The following is a 15,177-nucleotide window of genomic DNA, read 5'->3' as shown; positions in this document are numbered from 1 at the left end:
GTCTAATTGCCCGTCCAGCATCCGTCTACCCGCCTCTCAGCATCCATCTACCCGCCTCTCCAGCATCCATCTACCCGCCTCTCCAGCATCCATCTACCCGCCTCTCCAGCATCCATCTACCCGCCTCTCCAGCATCCGTTTAACTGCCCGTCCAGCATAAGTCTACCCGCCTCTCCAGCATCAGTCTAACCAGGGCTGTGGAGTCGGTAAGCCAAACCTACGACTCCTCAATTTCCATGACACCGACTCCAAGTCCAACACCGACTCCCTCATACATGCCTCATGTTTAAGGGATAAATTTACTGTCGGACACATTTATCTCAGCTAAAAGTCTAGACCCTTAGATCAGGAATAGGACAAACATTTATAGGACATTTCATAACTTTCCCAAATTCTTATGAAAAAATATTCCCCACAAACTGCATTGAACTACTGTACCCAATTTATTATATATTTTAGGAGTCGGGCTCAAACTCGAACTTCACAGCCCTGCATCTAACTGCTCGTCCAGCATGAGTCTACCCGCCTCTCCAGCTTCCGTCTACCGGCCCGTCCAGCTTCCGTCTACCGGCCCGTCCAGCTTCCGTCTACCGGCCCGTCCAGCTTCCGTCTACCGGCCCGTCCAGCTTCCGTCTACCGGCCCGTCCAGCTTCCGTCTACCGGCCCGTCCAGCTTCCGTCTAACTACCTGTCTATCATCAGTCTACCTGCCTGACCAGCTTCATTCTGCCTGTCCTTTATCCGTCTACCTGCTTTATTTGTCCTGTGTCCATTTACCTACCTGTATGTATTTGCTTGACCAGACCAGCATCTATCTACTAGCCCTGTACTGTAACTGTCCATTTGCCTACCCTGACCTATATATACCTACCTGTCTTCCCTGACCTGTATCCATTTACCTACCTGTCTGCCTGTACTTTATCTACCTGCCTGTCTAGAATTAGTCTGTATTTCTAGCAGTCATCTACTTGCCATTCCAGCATCGGTCTACCTGCCTTCCTTTTATCTACCTGCTTTCTCTGTCCTGTATCTACAGTATGTACCTACCTACCCTGTATGTAAGTACTTGCTTAACCTGCCCAGCATCATTCTGCCAGCCCTGTCCTGTATGTGTCCATCTGCCCTATATCCGCCAGCCCCGTCCTGTATGTGTCCATCTGCCCTATATCCGCCAGCCCTGTCCTGTATCGGTCCATCTACCAGCACTGTTGTCATGTTGCATACAGCTCCAGCCCTGACCATGAATTTGGATGATGGCGCTTCTGTCAATCGATTGTGGCGCCATCGTAAATATCATCTGAAGAGTTAATACTAGATTCTGCGAGGATAAAAACTGGAGGTTCCCTGTGCAAAGTCCACACCATAAGAGAGGGGATATAAACCTTCAACTCCCAAGCTAAACATACCAGTCCCACGGACCCAGACACTCAGACTGCACATTACCGCAGAGCAGAACTTCTACATTCTGGACACAAAAATGATTAATTTGGCTGAAAAATATATTAGCAGAAATGCAGGCAATCACAGCTAGAAAAATCTGCAGTCTGGACAGGAAGGGGATCCACGCCGCGCGTTCCTGACCCCGATAACAAATATGCCCCAGAAATGAATTTATAGGTTTATTGTTAAAAAGGTCAAGAGCAAAACAGCAAAAAAGTGTCATTAAGCTTGGTATGAGCGAGTGCTTTCTTCCGGCCCGTGATGAGTAGATCAGACGGGTAATTACTTATTTCACTTCGGTTCCTACTCAGTTAATAGAAATTAAGTAGAATTCATTAGAAGGAGAAAGGCTCGGGCAATCAGACCACAGCGAGAGGTGATCCGGGCAGAGGAAAGGTCAGCGAGCATGATGTTAGACACATGTGACCAGGACCTTACAGATGTGACCTCTGCCTCACGGCCACAAGGTGCCGCACATTATATATCCCCATGTGATACATATCCTCCACATTGTACCGCACACACGGAGAACGGCTGCAGTCAGCCACAATGTAACCACTCCAACAGCAACCGGAGCTACAATGTGTCTACAGTCATTGGTAACTACCCAGGGTCTGTATAACATCATGAGCAGTGGGGCAACTACAGTCCCATGGGCCCCGCTGCAATATTTGGACCTGCTCACCCCCCACCTCCCCCCAACCATTGTATTTTGGTCAGATGTACGAGTCCTTGCAGCGTTATAAATCCTATAAGGACATATGTGTTGTCCCCCCATATTATGTAGTAATGTCCCCAATCCTGGGCCCCATCCTGGCATATATCCTCCATCCTGGTATCTACAGTGGGTATGGAAAGTATTCAGACCCCTTTAAATGTTTCACTCTTTGTTGCATTGCAGCCATTTGGTAAATTCTAAAAAGTTCATTTTTTTTCTCATTAAAGTACACTCTGCACCCCATCTTGACTGAAAAAAACCCAGAAATGTAGACATTTTCGCAAATTTATTAAAAAAGAAAAACTGAAATATCACATGGTCATAAGTATTCAGACCCTTTGCTCAGTGTGGAGTTGAAGCCCCCTTTTGAGCTAGTACAGCCATGAGTCTTCTTGGGAATGATGCAACAAGTTTCTCACACCTGGATTTGGGGATCCTCGGCCATTCTTCCTTGCAGATCCTCTCCAGTTCCGTCAGGTTGGATGATGAACGTTGGTGGACAGCCATTTTTAGGTCTCTCCAGAGATGCTCAATTGGGTTTAGGTCACTGCCATGCGCGACAAGCTGATGTCAGCTACTGGCCTCTGATTGGCCGGAGGCGTGTATTGCAGTGCAGGGACTCCACAGGTCTCTGAGCCGCAATACATTTCAGCTTAATGTGTGTCCTCGGATGTACATCCAGCTGAAATAGCTGCTGGCATTGGCGGGCCCCCACCCGCAGGGGCAAGGGTGCACCCTCTGCAACCACAATTGTTATGCCCCTGATCATGAGTGCAGCTCTGGAGTATAATACAGGATGTAACTCAGGATCAGTAATGTAATGTATGTACACAGTGACTGCACCAGCAGAATAGTGAGTGCAGCTCTGGAGTATAATACAGGATGTAACTCCGGATCAGTACAGGATCAGTAATGTAATGTATGTACACAGTGACCGCACCAGCAGAATAGTGAGCGCAGCTCTGGAGTATAATACAGGAGGTAACTCAGGATCAGTAATGTAATGTATGTACACAGTGACTGCACCAGCAGAATAGTGAGTGCAGCTCTGGAGTATAATACAGGATGTAACTCAGGATCAGTACAGGATCAGTAATGTAATTTATGTACACAGTGACTGCACCAGCTGAATAGTGAGTGCAGCTCTGGAGTATAATACAGGAGGTAACTCAGGATCAGTAATGTAATGTATGTACACAGTGACTGCACCAGAAGAATAGTGAGTGCAGCTCTGGAGTATAATACAGGAGGTAACTCAGGATCAGTACAGGATCAGTAATGTAATGTATGTACACAGTGACTGCACCAGAAGAATAGTGAGTGCAGCTCTGGAGTATAATACAGGAGGTAACTCAGGATCAGTAATGTAATGTATGTACACAGTGACTGCACCAGCAGAATAGTGAGTGCAACTCTGGGGTATAATACAGGAGGTAACTCCGGATAAGTAATGTATTTACACAGTGACTGCAGAAGCAGAATAGCGAGTGCTGCTCTGGATTATAATACAGGAGGTAACTCAGGATCAGTAATGTAATGTATTTACACAGTGACAGCAGCAGCAGAATAGTGAGTGCAGCTCTGGAGAAGAATATAATTTGTATTTAAAGATGGACTGAATTGGTCATAGACTATTGATAAATGTAGACTACATTACATCTACCTGTTCGGGGGGCCATGTCCACACACTTGCTGGTTAGTTGTTCCCTTTTATTATAAGCTAGTAATAACAAGTCGGGTAAAGCAGTAGATTTAGTGTGCGAGTTGCTGGAACGTGCACTTTAGCAATGAACTATTTTACAACTTGCATGTTTCATTTGCAAAGAAAACAGGGCTCTGGTAAGTGAGGCAATAAACGCCCATTAGCACAAGAAGCAGCAGATCCGCGGCCGAGGTGTTTACAGAGCGACATGAAATGCAGCGGAGTGTGAGAGAAACCATTGCTGCACAGATTTATCATCTAGAATCTAAAGATCAAGAACTTATTTTTTTTTTACGTTCAAATAGTTTTTTTAAATGCAGAATAGTATTGCCAAAATGCCCATCACTACAGAGGGTTTGCATTTTTTGACAATTAGGATCAAGAAAGCAAAATCCATAGAGCATGATGGCTTCATAACAAGTGGCGTGGATAAATCTTTAGTTTGACAAACTGAAGGGTGGTGTAGACTGGAACTAGACTGTGACACAATGGCCAAAGGCTCGCTTATCACCGGGCTACGGGTGGATCTCCACTCCCTTCCTATGACCACCAGATCCAAATTCTCCACAATGAGCTTCGTAGTAAATCTGAAACTGTCAAGTTTTGGGTCATGTTCATAACTCCTTACAGATCACTGCAGAGAGGTGGACTCTCCACCAGAAATTTGATTTGAGGAGGTTATTGTACTTGGCATTAGTTTGGGCTCCTGACCATTGATACCCCAAGATTAGATGCAAGAATTGTACGAGGGCTAGAGCTAACATCAAGCGAATAGTCAGGGCTATTGAGCCTCGTGGGCACCTGTCGAACTGGCAAATAAGACGAGTAGGCTGAGAGGCCACTGACTCCACAGCCCAAATAAATATGGCTAGAAGAATTGGGTTGCCCAGTCTACTGTTGTCACGCAACGTGTGAGAAAGACTAAGTGCAACACAAAGGGAAGAGGGGGAAGAAGCCCAAACACTAGGGAAAGGTGAAGTAGAGACCCCTAGTCAGATCTTCTAACACCCTACCTATCCTACCATGGCTATATAGGTTCCACACCTATCGCTGAGCAGGAACCTAAACCCTGGATGACCCTAGAGCTTGGTACTAGATAGGGAGGGGGAGGTGTGGGCACTGGTCAGGCCCCATTATAAACTTAAGACAGCAAGGTAGACAAACAAAGGGGATTAACTTAGCTTGAGCAGACACCAGATGAGTAACGCCAACTGTCCTGCAAGGGCACCAAAGAAGAAGTCAGCCAACAGATAGTGCTCCAAGCCTGCACAAAGGTACATAGAAGTATCACCGGCGATTGACTGGAGCAAACTGAGGATTTTAACTCCCGTGCAAGGGTGTGTCAATCAGCAGCAGGAGGGAGTTCGCCACTGGGTCTTAAAGGAAGAAGGATTAAGAAGGTGTCTGCAATGCCAAGCACAGTGACCTTCTACAGTCAGATCCAGAGCGACTGTCTATTACACCTGACACACCAGTGACACCTGTTGGTTACCTATGGTCAATCTCCAACCATCAAGCAAGTGCTTCTACTGTGGTCACATATCAAGGTAGTTCAATGAAGGATGGCCAAATCTGCACCAGGAGTGATGAATCGTTTCGGTCCCGGTGGCCCGCCACCCACCAGAGCTTGGTAAGAATGGAGAGGTCCAACCTCTGCCACCAGGACTGTTGCGCACACCATGAAACAATGACTCCAGGCTTGGGGGCTTCATGGTTAATGGAGAAGGGCTTAGTCTGCCATTTTTAACAGAGTTGGCTACTCAAGTGTCCACTCTCCACCGAGCTCTCCACGGACAACGCAATCTGACGTTTTCACGTCTCCATAAAAAGTTTAATAAACAGTGGCCAACTCACCACCAAAAACATAGAACCGGTGACCTACATACTTGAGATTGGCGAGAATCTCAGCTGTTGCACCTCCTTTGGACAGACCAGATTCTGGAAGACCGGGGCGAGATTAAACGTTTCCAATGGTCGAAATGCTGAAATCTTTTGCACATGTTGCAGCTTCCCATTTCTTTATTAAAAAGTAACATTAACATTTGCCAAAAGAAATACATTAAGTTGTAGCTGGAAAACCATTATAAGATAATTCTATTAGGACTTTTGGGGATGGGGGGGGGAGAAAACACTTAAAATGTTTGACCTTCAATTGGTTTTCCCACTACAAGTAGAGACGGGAGATTTACTCTCCAGTATTTAATCACATTCGGCTGCGGAGTAAGACATCGGATGGCGGCCACAGGAGACCGCCGAAAACATACATTATGGGGGCCGCAGGTTTCACTGTGGAACGTACTGAGTTACACCAGGGTTTAAGGATTGCGCTCACTAACAGCTGCACAGAGCTTACAAGAAGGGATAATTTACGGCCCCCATTGAGTCAATGATTGCCCCCCCTACTAATAAACTATAAAAGAAGAGAAAATTAAAGTTTCCAGCGCTGGGAGAAACAGCAGCAAAATCCTAGCGAAAATAATGCTAAACCAACTGTGAAATCCAAGAAAGACCAAAGACGTAATATCCAAGGAGTATTAGAGGTAGATTAATAAAGTGCGGTAGATGCAGTAATTTATGCTTTACCGAAATTACATGTCGTAATTAGTGCAAAAGTATACGACATTACTTTATATGTGTATATGCACATAATATGATCAAATGGTCGCGGCTGTTTCAACAGGTTTTGCATAAATCAATAGTACAAGCGAATATAAGAAACTTTGTAATACATGTGACCAGAGAAATCTGCTTTTTTTTCTCCACTTATGAGCCACTTCCCCAGACACCTGAACTCTTTATTGATAAGACAGACTGCCAGTTCACTAAGTGATCAGATTAAAGCTGCCTATATAAGTCTATGGAGAGGAAAGGGAGGAGAAGAACAAGAGAAAAGCTGAAAGATACAGAGGATAGTGCTTATTAGGTAAGGGTTTTATCTCACCCTAGTGCTGGATTCACAGTTACACTGTTAAAAGGGTTGTCTGATAAAAAAAAAGTTATCACCTATATACGGAAAAAGGTGATAACTTGATTGGTGGAGGTCCAACTGCTGGCACCTGAACCGAATGACATAAATCAACATAACGGGGTACTTTTATTCCCATTAGACTAGAGCTGCAATGGGCACACTCGACTGCTGCTCCTTCCGGCAGCCCCATAGGGAATCAATAGAGCAGTGGTCAGGAGTCTGATCTGCCACGTTATTTTGTAATGGGGATAAAAAGTTACCCTTACTGCCCAACAGTGTGTGTCCCAAAATAAAATGACTGTTCCAACCCAGTACATGCGCTCGGTGCACCCTTGTGGCCAAACAGTTCAGTGTATCTGCCCACCTGCTTGATTTTCATCCATCTCTGCCCTTCCTCTATTTTAATTGACAGCTCTGGATTTATAGAGCTAGAAAAGGGCAGAGATAGATAAAAAAAACAAGCAGGTGAGAAGGTGTATTGAATTGTTTGGCCACACCAAGATTGTTAAAACCAAGCACTGGCGCTCGGTGCAGTCATTCTGTGTTTGCAGACTCCCTTTAACAACCCCAGAGCTGGATTCACAGCTACAGTTCTCAGTACTGCAGTATAATGTTCTCCATGCTGCTGCTTTACAGTAAGTGTTTAACAAACACCAGTGCTGGGACTCACAGCTACAGTTGTCAGCATGGTTGTATAATTTCCTCCATGCTGCTACTTTCCAGTAAATGTTTAACATACCGTGGTGCTGGATTCACAGCTACAGTTCTCAGTACTACAGTATAAGGTCCTCCATGCTGCCGCTCTCCAGTAAATGTTTAACATGCCCCAGTGCTGGATTCACAGCTACAGTTCTCAGTACTGTTGTATAATGTCCTCCATGCTGCTGCTTTACAGTAAGTGTCTAACGTACCCCAGTGCTGTATTCACAGCTACAGTTCTCAGTATTGCTGTATAATATCAGCCTGTACTTGGTTTTAATAGTCATTCTGTGTTTACAGGCTCCCTTTAACAACCCCAGTGCTGTATTCACAGCTACAGTTCTCAGTACTGCTGTATAATGTCCGCCTGTACTTGGTTTTAATAGTCATTCTGTGTTTACAGGCTCCCTTTAACAACCCCAGTGCTGGATTCACAGCTACAGTTCTCAGTACTGCTGTATAATGTCCGCCTGTACTTGGTTTTAATAGTCATTCTGTGTTTACAGGCTCCCTTTAACAACCCCAGTGCTGGATTCACAGCTACAGTTCGCAGTACTTCGGTATAATGTCCTCCATCCTGCTGCTTTCCATTAAGTGTTTAACAAACCCCAGTGCTGGATTCACATCTACACTGCTCAGTAGTCCTATTTAGTGTCCTCCATGCTGCTGCTGTTTCTGAACATGTGCTACATAGAAACAGGAGGGCAGGAGTCCCTCATGTCGGTTTATGCTATGTTTGGGGGGCATCAAAGTAGCTAGTCTCCATCAACTAGATCAGAGACAACTGAAAATTAGCAATAGATTCTACAGAGGAGAAAACTGATGAAAACTGAACGTTACACAGACATGATATTCCCAACAGTTCATTGAACCTTTTAATGGCGATACACAAGCTCACAGAGTGAGGCCACCGAGTGTAGAAGTGCCTATCCTCTATCTTATGACCTCTCTGTATCGGGAGGGATTGGCCCTAGGCACAGAAAGCAGGTAGTTGGCAGCTACCTGCCTACTGGTTCATAGACCCATAGTAAAAAATAAATAAATAAATAGTCCTGGATAACCCCTTTGAGGATAGCTGTTAAGTTACAAATCACTAGGGGTCCGACTGCTAGAAAATGGTCACGTTGGACTGGAGCACAGCCACCATTCATGTTCTATTGGCCTGCCAGATACAGCGGAGTACAGCACTCAAGTTTGTCTGGCGGTCCAAATCCGGAGCATGTGCGGCCAAAACTATACTTTTATGGGGCATTTAAGAGCCCAATTCTCGCGACTGGTGGGGGGTCACAGTTGTCAGGTGTTTAGTAAATAAAATATTAAATTATTTTCCCCAAAAAATGTAAGTGAAAATATTTGGATCCTTTGGGACAAAAGCTAGCTTTTCAAATAGATCTCAGACGGCATCTGCTTTTTTCAAAGCAGCAGAAAAATATAGAGATTGAAGATCCCAGTTCATCATTTGCACTTTTTTTTCTTACGTTACTTTTCTTTTTTGGTCTTGCGCTATTCGTTGACGTATTCTGCACCAAATTCTTCAAATGGGTTCAAGAATTTTGCAAAAAATCAAAAATGTTCTTTACGTCTTACACCGGTCCGGAGCTTTTTCAAATATTTTTTTTTTTTTTAACACACTTGATAAATCGGATGCAAACAAAAAACCCACGCAAACGTTGGTGAACAAATAAAAAAAACAAACAGGTGAAGACGCATAAAATATATTTCAAGTAAAGAGCAAATCAAAAAGTAAAATATCAGGGTGATTTCCACGAGCGCTCAGGAGTCTATAGGAGAGCGGACACAATCCCTCCACAAACACGTCCTCCACAAACACGTCCTCCACAAACACGTCCTCCACAAACACGTCCTCCACAAACACGTCCTCCACAAACACGTCCTCCACAGGTCACATCTGAGGCCGGCTCCAGGATCACATTTGTTTATGCTCACATCCGACATGGCGACCCCGGCACGCTCTAGGGAAATGAGCACTCAGGGGAGGTAGAAGTAACTCTAACTCTCTCTCTAGAGACAAATTATTAGCACAGAGCACATTTGTGCTTCACACAGCTCCTCCGCCTGTTTGCACAGATGGGATGGAACCTAAAAGCGCTCTTCCTGAAGAACGTACATGAAACCCATCTCTACATGTGTTACCTTCCATTATTATAGTCCTGCAGGGAAACACTCGAAGAATCCGGGACATTAGTCTTTATAGCATAGGCTTTAAAAGTGTTACGCACACAGGTGGCACACGTGGTTCGTGGAACTACTATGCCACGAGGCCGGGCTTACCTGGGAGGTGCGGAGCTAAGTGGCTACCAGGTGTGCATTGGATCTCCTGATGGTGGAGTCAGGCTTGGTGGCAGGTAGCCGCCAGGTACAACTCCTAGGCTGTCCCCGGTACTGCAGCTGCTGACCCCAGGGGTCAGGTACGTAGACATGGATATGGACTGACTCCGTTCAGACTACTAGGTTCTGGATCCTCTGCAGAGTGGTTACTGAAACGGAGAGACAGGACTGATTCAGGTACAGCTGGAGCGGCTTCAAGATACAGGTGCCACCGATGTGGCTTCAGTATTTGGAGACTGGTTGTAGCAGTCCGGAGACATGGAATACACGTTCAGGACACTGGAAGCGCCGGGACCGGGGACTCCGGGGTTCAGGACACTGGCCGTGCCGGGACCTGGACTTCCGGGGTTAAGGACACTGGCCGCGCCGGGACCTGGACTTCCGGGGTTCAGGACACTGGCCGCGCCGGGACCAGGACTTCCGGGGTTCAGGACACTGGCCGCGCCGGGACCTGGACTTCCGGGGTTCAGGACACTGGCCGCGCCGGGACCTGGACTTCCGGGGTTCAGGACACTGGCCGCGCCGGGACCTGGACTTCCGGGGTTCAGGACACTGGCCGCGCCGGGACCAGGACTTCCGGGGTTCAGGACACTGGCCGCGCCGGGACCAGGACTTCCGGGGTTCAGGACACTGGCCGCGCCGGGACCAGGACTTCCGGGGTTCAGGACACTGGCCGCGCCGGGACCAGGACTTCCGGGGTTCAGGACACTGGCCGCGCCGGGACCAGGACTTCCGGGGTTCAGGACACTGGCCGCGCCGGGACCAGGACTTCCGGGGTTCAGGACACTGGCAGTGCCGGGACCAGGACTTCCAGGGTTCAGGACACTGGCAGTGCCGGGACCAGGACTTCCGGGGTTCAGGACACTGGCCGCGCCGGGACCAGGACTTCCGGGGTTCAGGACACTGGCCGCGCCGGGACCAGGACTTCCGGGGTTCAGGACACTGGCCGCGCCGGGACCAGGACTTCCGGGGTTCAGGACACTGGCCGCGCCGGGACCAGGACTTCCGGGGTTCAGGACACTGGCCGCGCCGGGACCAGGACTTCCGGGGTTCAGGACACTGGTCGAAATACTACACTACCTAATGACTCAATGGGTTGCTTGGCACCTCCCTATTGGGGAGGGTGCCTTTTAAACAAGATGCCTCCCATCTACTCTAAATACTAAATGTCCCTTAAACCTTTTCACGCCACGGTCAATTTCCGTTTTCATTTCCGTTTTTTTCCTCCCCTTCTTCCCAGAGCCATAAGTCTTATTTTTGTGTCCACATTGACGTATGAGGGCTTTTTTTTTTTTTCATTGATATCATTGATATTGATTTTAACACATAGTGTACTAGAAAATGGAAAAAAAATTCAAGTGCCGTGAAATTGTAAAAAAAAACAAAAAACAATTCTGACATTGTAGTTTTGGAATTGTTTTTACGGTGTACATTTTGTGGTAAAAATGACTTTGGAATATGATTATGTTTTTATTAATACCATTTTGGGAGAGAAGCGACTTTTTGCTTGCGTGTTAAAGAAGTTGTCCACTACTTTCACACTGATGCCCTATCCGTAGGATAAGGCATAAATGTATGATCGGCCGGGGTCCCGCACGCGGCACCCCCGCCGATCAACTGTTAGCGGTGCCGGTGGCGGCCGGAAGTGCTTACCTGCAGTGCCTGGCCGTCCATCTCTAGAGGCTGCCGCGGGGTACTGCGCATCCGCCTCCCATTGAATTAAATAGGAGGCAGATGTGCAGCAACAAGCGCAGGCCACTGCAACTTGACAGCCAAGCACTGCAGGTAAGAACTTCCGGACAGCGGCCGCTACCGCCGGCACCAATAACAGCTGATCGGCAAGGGTGCCGGGTGTGGGACCCCGGCCCATCATACATTGATGCCCTATCCTACGGCAGTAAACGTACGACCACGCCAGGCACGATTCAGTCTCTGAATGTGGAGGACGCTTTCTATAATTCGGGAGTCGCCGTTTCTTTTTCTGCGCACTGTAATCGGGCCGATCTCATCATCACAGGGCGGTGGAGTTTATAAGACAAAAATAGCCGATGTAAACACGCTGGATTTAGTACGAGGCAGCACAATAGGAGATCCATTATTCACACGTCTTAGTGTCAGCTCTGTGTATATACAGAGCGGAGGGTTCAGCCAGCGGGGGCACACAACATGGGCTGATGTCTAATTTGTCCGGCTGCCATGTTTAGTTGGCATTGTAGAAACGTCTACTGAACACTATGGCCAGAAACTGAGAGAACAGCTCACCGACGCAGAAAGGGAGGACAGAAAGTAGGAGAGTCCTCGAGTGCACGTGTGATGCGAGAGTCCGGTGTATGGAGCCTTAATACCAGCTTATAGACCAGTTTTGGATACATGGAAATTTGCAGGAAAGTGTGCCCCATTCTAGCACATGTTACATACAGTGGGTCCGGAAAGTATTCAGACCCCTTTACATTTTTCACTCTTTCTTTCATTACAGCCATTTGGTAAAATTCTAAAAAGTTCTTTTTTTTTTTCTCATTAAAGTACACTCTGCGCCCCATCTAGACTGAAAAAAAAACAGAAATGTAGAAATTTTCCCAAATTTATTAAAAAAGAAAAACTTTGTTCTCCAGTTCAGACTTTCCCAGGCCAGACTGATCTTGCATATTCTACTACAGAGATCTCCATAAAAGCATTCAAAGAAGTGTAATCCCCCATAAGATCATAGACATACGGAGACAGCGGTGAGGGAGGTTCCACGGACTGTTATGGCGGCTGCAGTATAGAGCCATAAAACTCTCCGGTTGTGCTGTGTAAATTCAACAAGCGCTCCCCTCAGACTCGTTAGGACGCCCGGTGACCCCCACATATGATTGCACATTAAGCGATCGGATAGGTCAGACTCATTTTTTACTGCGGCCGCTTCTGCTTGACAACTTTTGGACATTGTGCTGAAAGTCCTTCAGCCAGAGATGTATGGGCGCTGAATCTCCTGATTATTCTGCTCTTCCCTTCTGGGAGGGGAAATTGTTTTTCTAGGCAAATATTTTCACATCCATAAACTTAATTGCATTTTACATTCTGCTTATCTTGGATCAGCTTTTATTTATCAGTAATCTGGACTAAGATGTCTGGGCCCAAAAAAAGAAAGAAAAAAAAATCCAAGAAAGAGAAAAAGAAAGAGGGCAGATATCTATAGCACGAGGAACCAAAGAGTGGGGAGAATTTAGAAAATTCTATTAAAAATAGATGGAACCAGTTAGAAAGGGAATTGTGCAGCATTTAGCTGCGTACCACGACCACCGATCTTATGGCTATTTGTAGCCTTCACAAAAATATTTTCCATATTCATCTGATCTGATCTCACAGGAAAGTAATAGTGACTTAAAGGGGTTGTCCTCTACTTTAATATTGATTGGACTACCCTTAGGATAAATTGTAGACACCAAATCAGTGGGGGTACGACAGTACTGAACGGAGTTGAACTCCGAGCTCTCCACCAGAAGGAAGAGAACTCTCAAGTGCCACCGATAAGTACCTGCTAGGCAAGTAAATGTATTACCCGCCAAAGAGCATCGAAAGGTTACTTGGCCAAGGCATTTTTGCTTATGTCTCAAGGTGTAGCATCCTATAGAGGCAGTTTCATTCCTTCTGGAAAACAGATAATTTACATACCCACCCTCCCGCCATCTAAAGAGCATTGCCTGTAAGACCAGTTGCATTTCACCAAGTAAAACCAATACCTTCTTCAGGGTAGCGTTTATGAAGTGGAGCATATTCAAGAATGTAATAAGTCATTAAAAAAGGTCCCCGTGCACGGCAGCCTAAAGATCCCCGTGCACGGCAGCCTAAAGGTCCCCGTGCACGACAGCCTAAAGGTCCCCGTGCACGGCAGCCTAAAGGTCCCCGTGCACGGCAGCCTAAAGGTCCCCGTGCACGGCAGCCTAAAGGTCCCCGTGCACGACAGCCTAAAGGTCCCCGTGCACGACAGCCTAAAGGTCCCCGTGCACGACAGCCTAAAGTTGGACAAACTTGACGATATCGCTGGGATCAGTCAACAGTCTAATGTGCATGGGGGCCTCCCGACTCTAGGGGGAAAGGAGAAGGATCTGTCTCGTTAGATTTCAATGGTCGATCCTTTTGTTCTCTGCCACCAAAGGAGTCTAGCATCGGCTCTCTCATAGACCATACAGGAACGCTAGGCCGAGCTGAGCACTCCTGTGTATGGAGGAGTCGGGAGAGATAGCGGTCAACCAACAGCTAACACATATAGGGGTTTCAAGATTTCGTGCAAGTTCCCTTCGGTCTTATGGGACTCATCCTTCCCTACAGGTGGTCTCGATACTTTTTCCCACTGCGGTGGACGCTTCGTTCCCACGTGTCTTGCTATCGGACATATTAACCACACTTCATCAGCAGCGATGGAACCTGGAGGAGCACATCTGGCGTCTCACCTGAACAAGCACATTAGATGTATTGCTTTCACATAAATGCCAGCCGGAGTGGAAGTCACCGTGTCCGGCTACATTAATGTGATGGCTCCTAACGCCGTGCCCCAGAGCACCTGAAGAAACAGCCTGGGAACACGAGGTGACGTCTGAAGAGCCGATGAAATGAATATCATGACCTTGGAACGCAATCAACTCTCCGCAGATGTTTAATGGAACCTATCGAAGGCGAGAAATAAATCACCGGCGCCGTAAAAGTGGAGATTCATTTACTTAACAAGAACGAGTCAGAAGATTAAGAAAACACGGATTATTCCTAAGAAATCAGGATATTAAGAACGAATGGAGAAGAAAAACAGGATCCACATTGGCTATGAAAAAAAAGAGTTATATTCCTGACAAAAATGATACATGAAGACAAAAGTAAAACTCCCAAATTATAAGGAGTGTCCGACAGCCAGGACCAACAATAGTCGGGATGAAGGGGCTGCTGCACTCACTAAGAATTTTGGCTCATTCGCAGCGTTTCTTAGCCCGGCGACACTCCCGACCATCTGCTGAGCGTGCACTTTAGAATAATTCGGTCAACAACGATTTTTTTCAACTAACCCGTTCCCAAACCCACACCCGGATGAGGGAAGTAAGCCGCTGCCAGACTCCTCTGGTGGAGGCCTATTTCCAATGAGGACCAAAGAATCAGGCACTGATGAAATCAAATATCCATTGTTCCATCTGTTGGGGAAAGTCGAGACACCCTCTACATAATTTGTATGGTGGCCAGTCCTGGCAGAATCAGCCAGTTGGACCAATCTTCCCGGACCGGAAGAGCCACTGTGAAGAAGAATAGCCAAAGTAAGATCAGCCACTGGGTTTCA

General features: G+C 46.8%; 1 protein-coding gene across 3 annotated transcripts in view; it reads right to left on the bottom strand.

Annotated features, from left to right (window-relative positions):
- WDR70 (WD repeat domain 70) overlaps positions 1-15,177 on the bottom strand; it is a 372,583-nt gene that overhangs the window by 183,876 nt on the left and 173,530 nt on the right. The gene's annotated exons all lie outside the window — the stretch shown is intronic.

Source organism: Phyllobates terribilis, unplaced genomic scaffold, assembly GCF_046119375.1.
Source record: "Phyllobates terribilis strain yellow unplaced genomic scaffold, ASM4611937v1 Scaffold_1__5_contigs__length_1240528914, whole genome shotgun sequence".
Classification (NCBI taxonomy): Eukaryota; Metazoa; Chordata; class Amphibia; order Anura; family Dendrobatidae; genus Phyllobates; species Phyllobates terribilis.
This window is presented reverse-complemented; position numbering and strand designations above follow the sequence as displayed.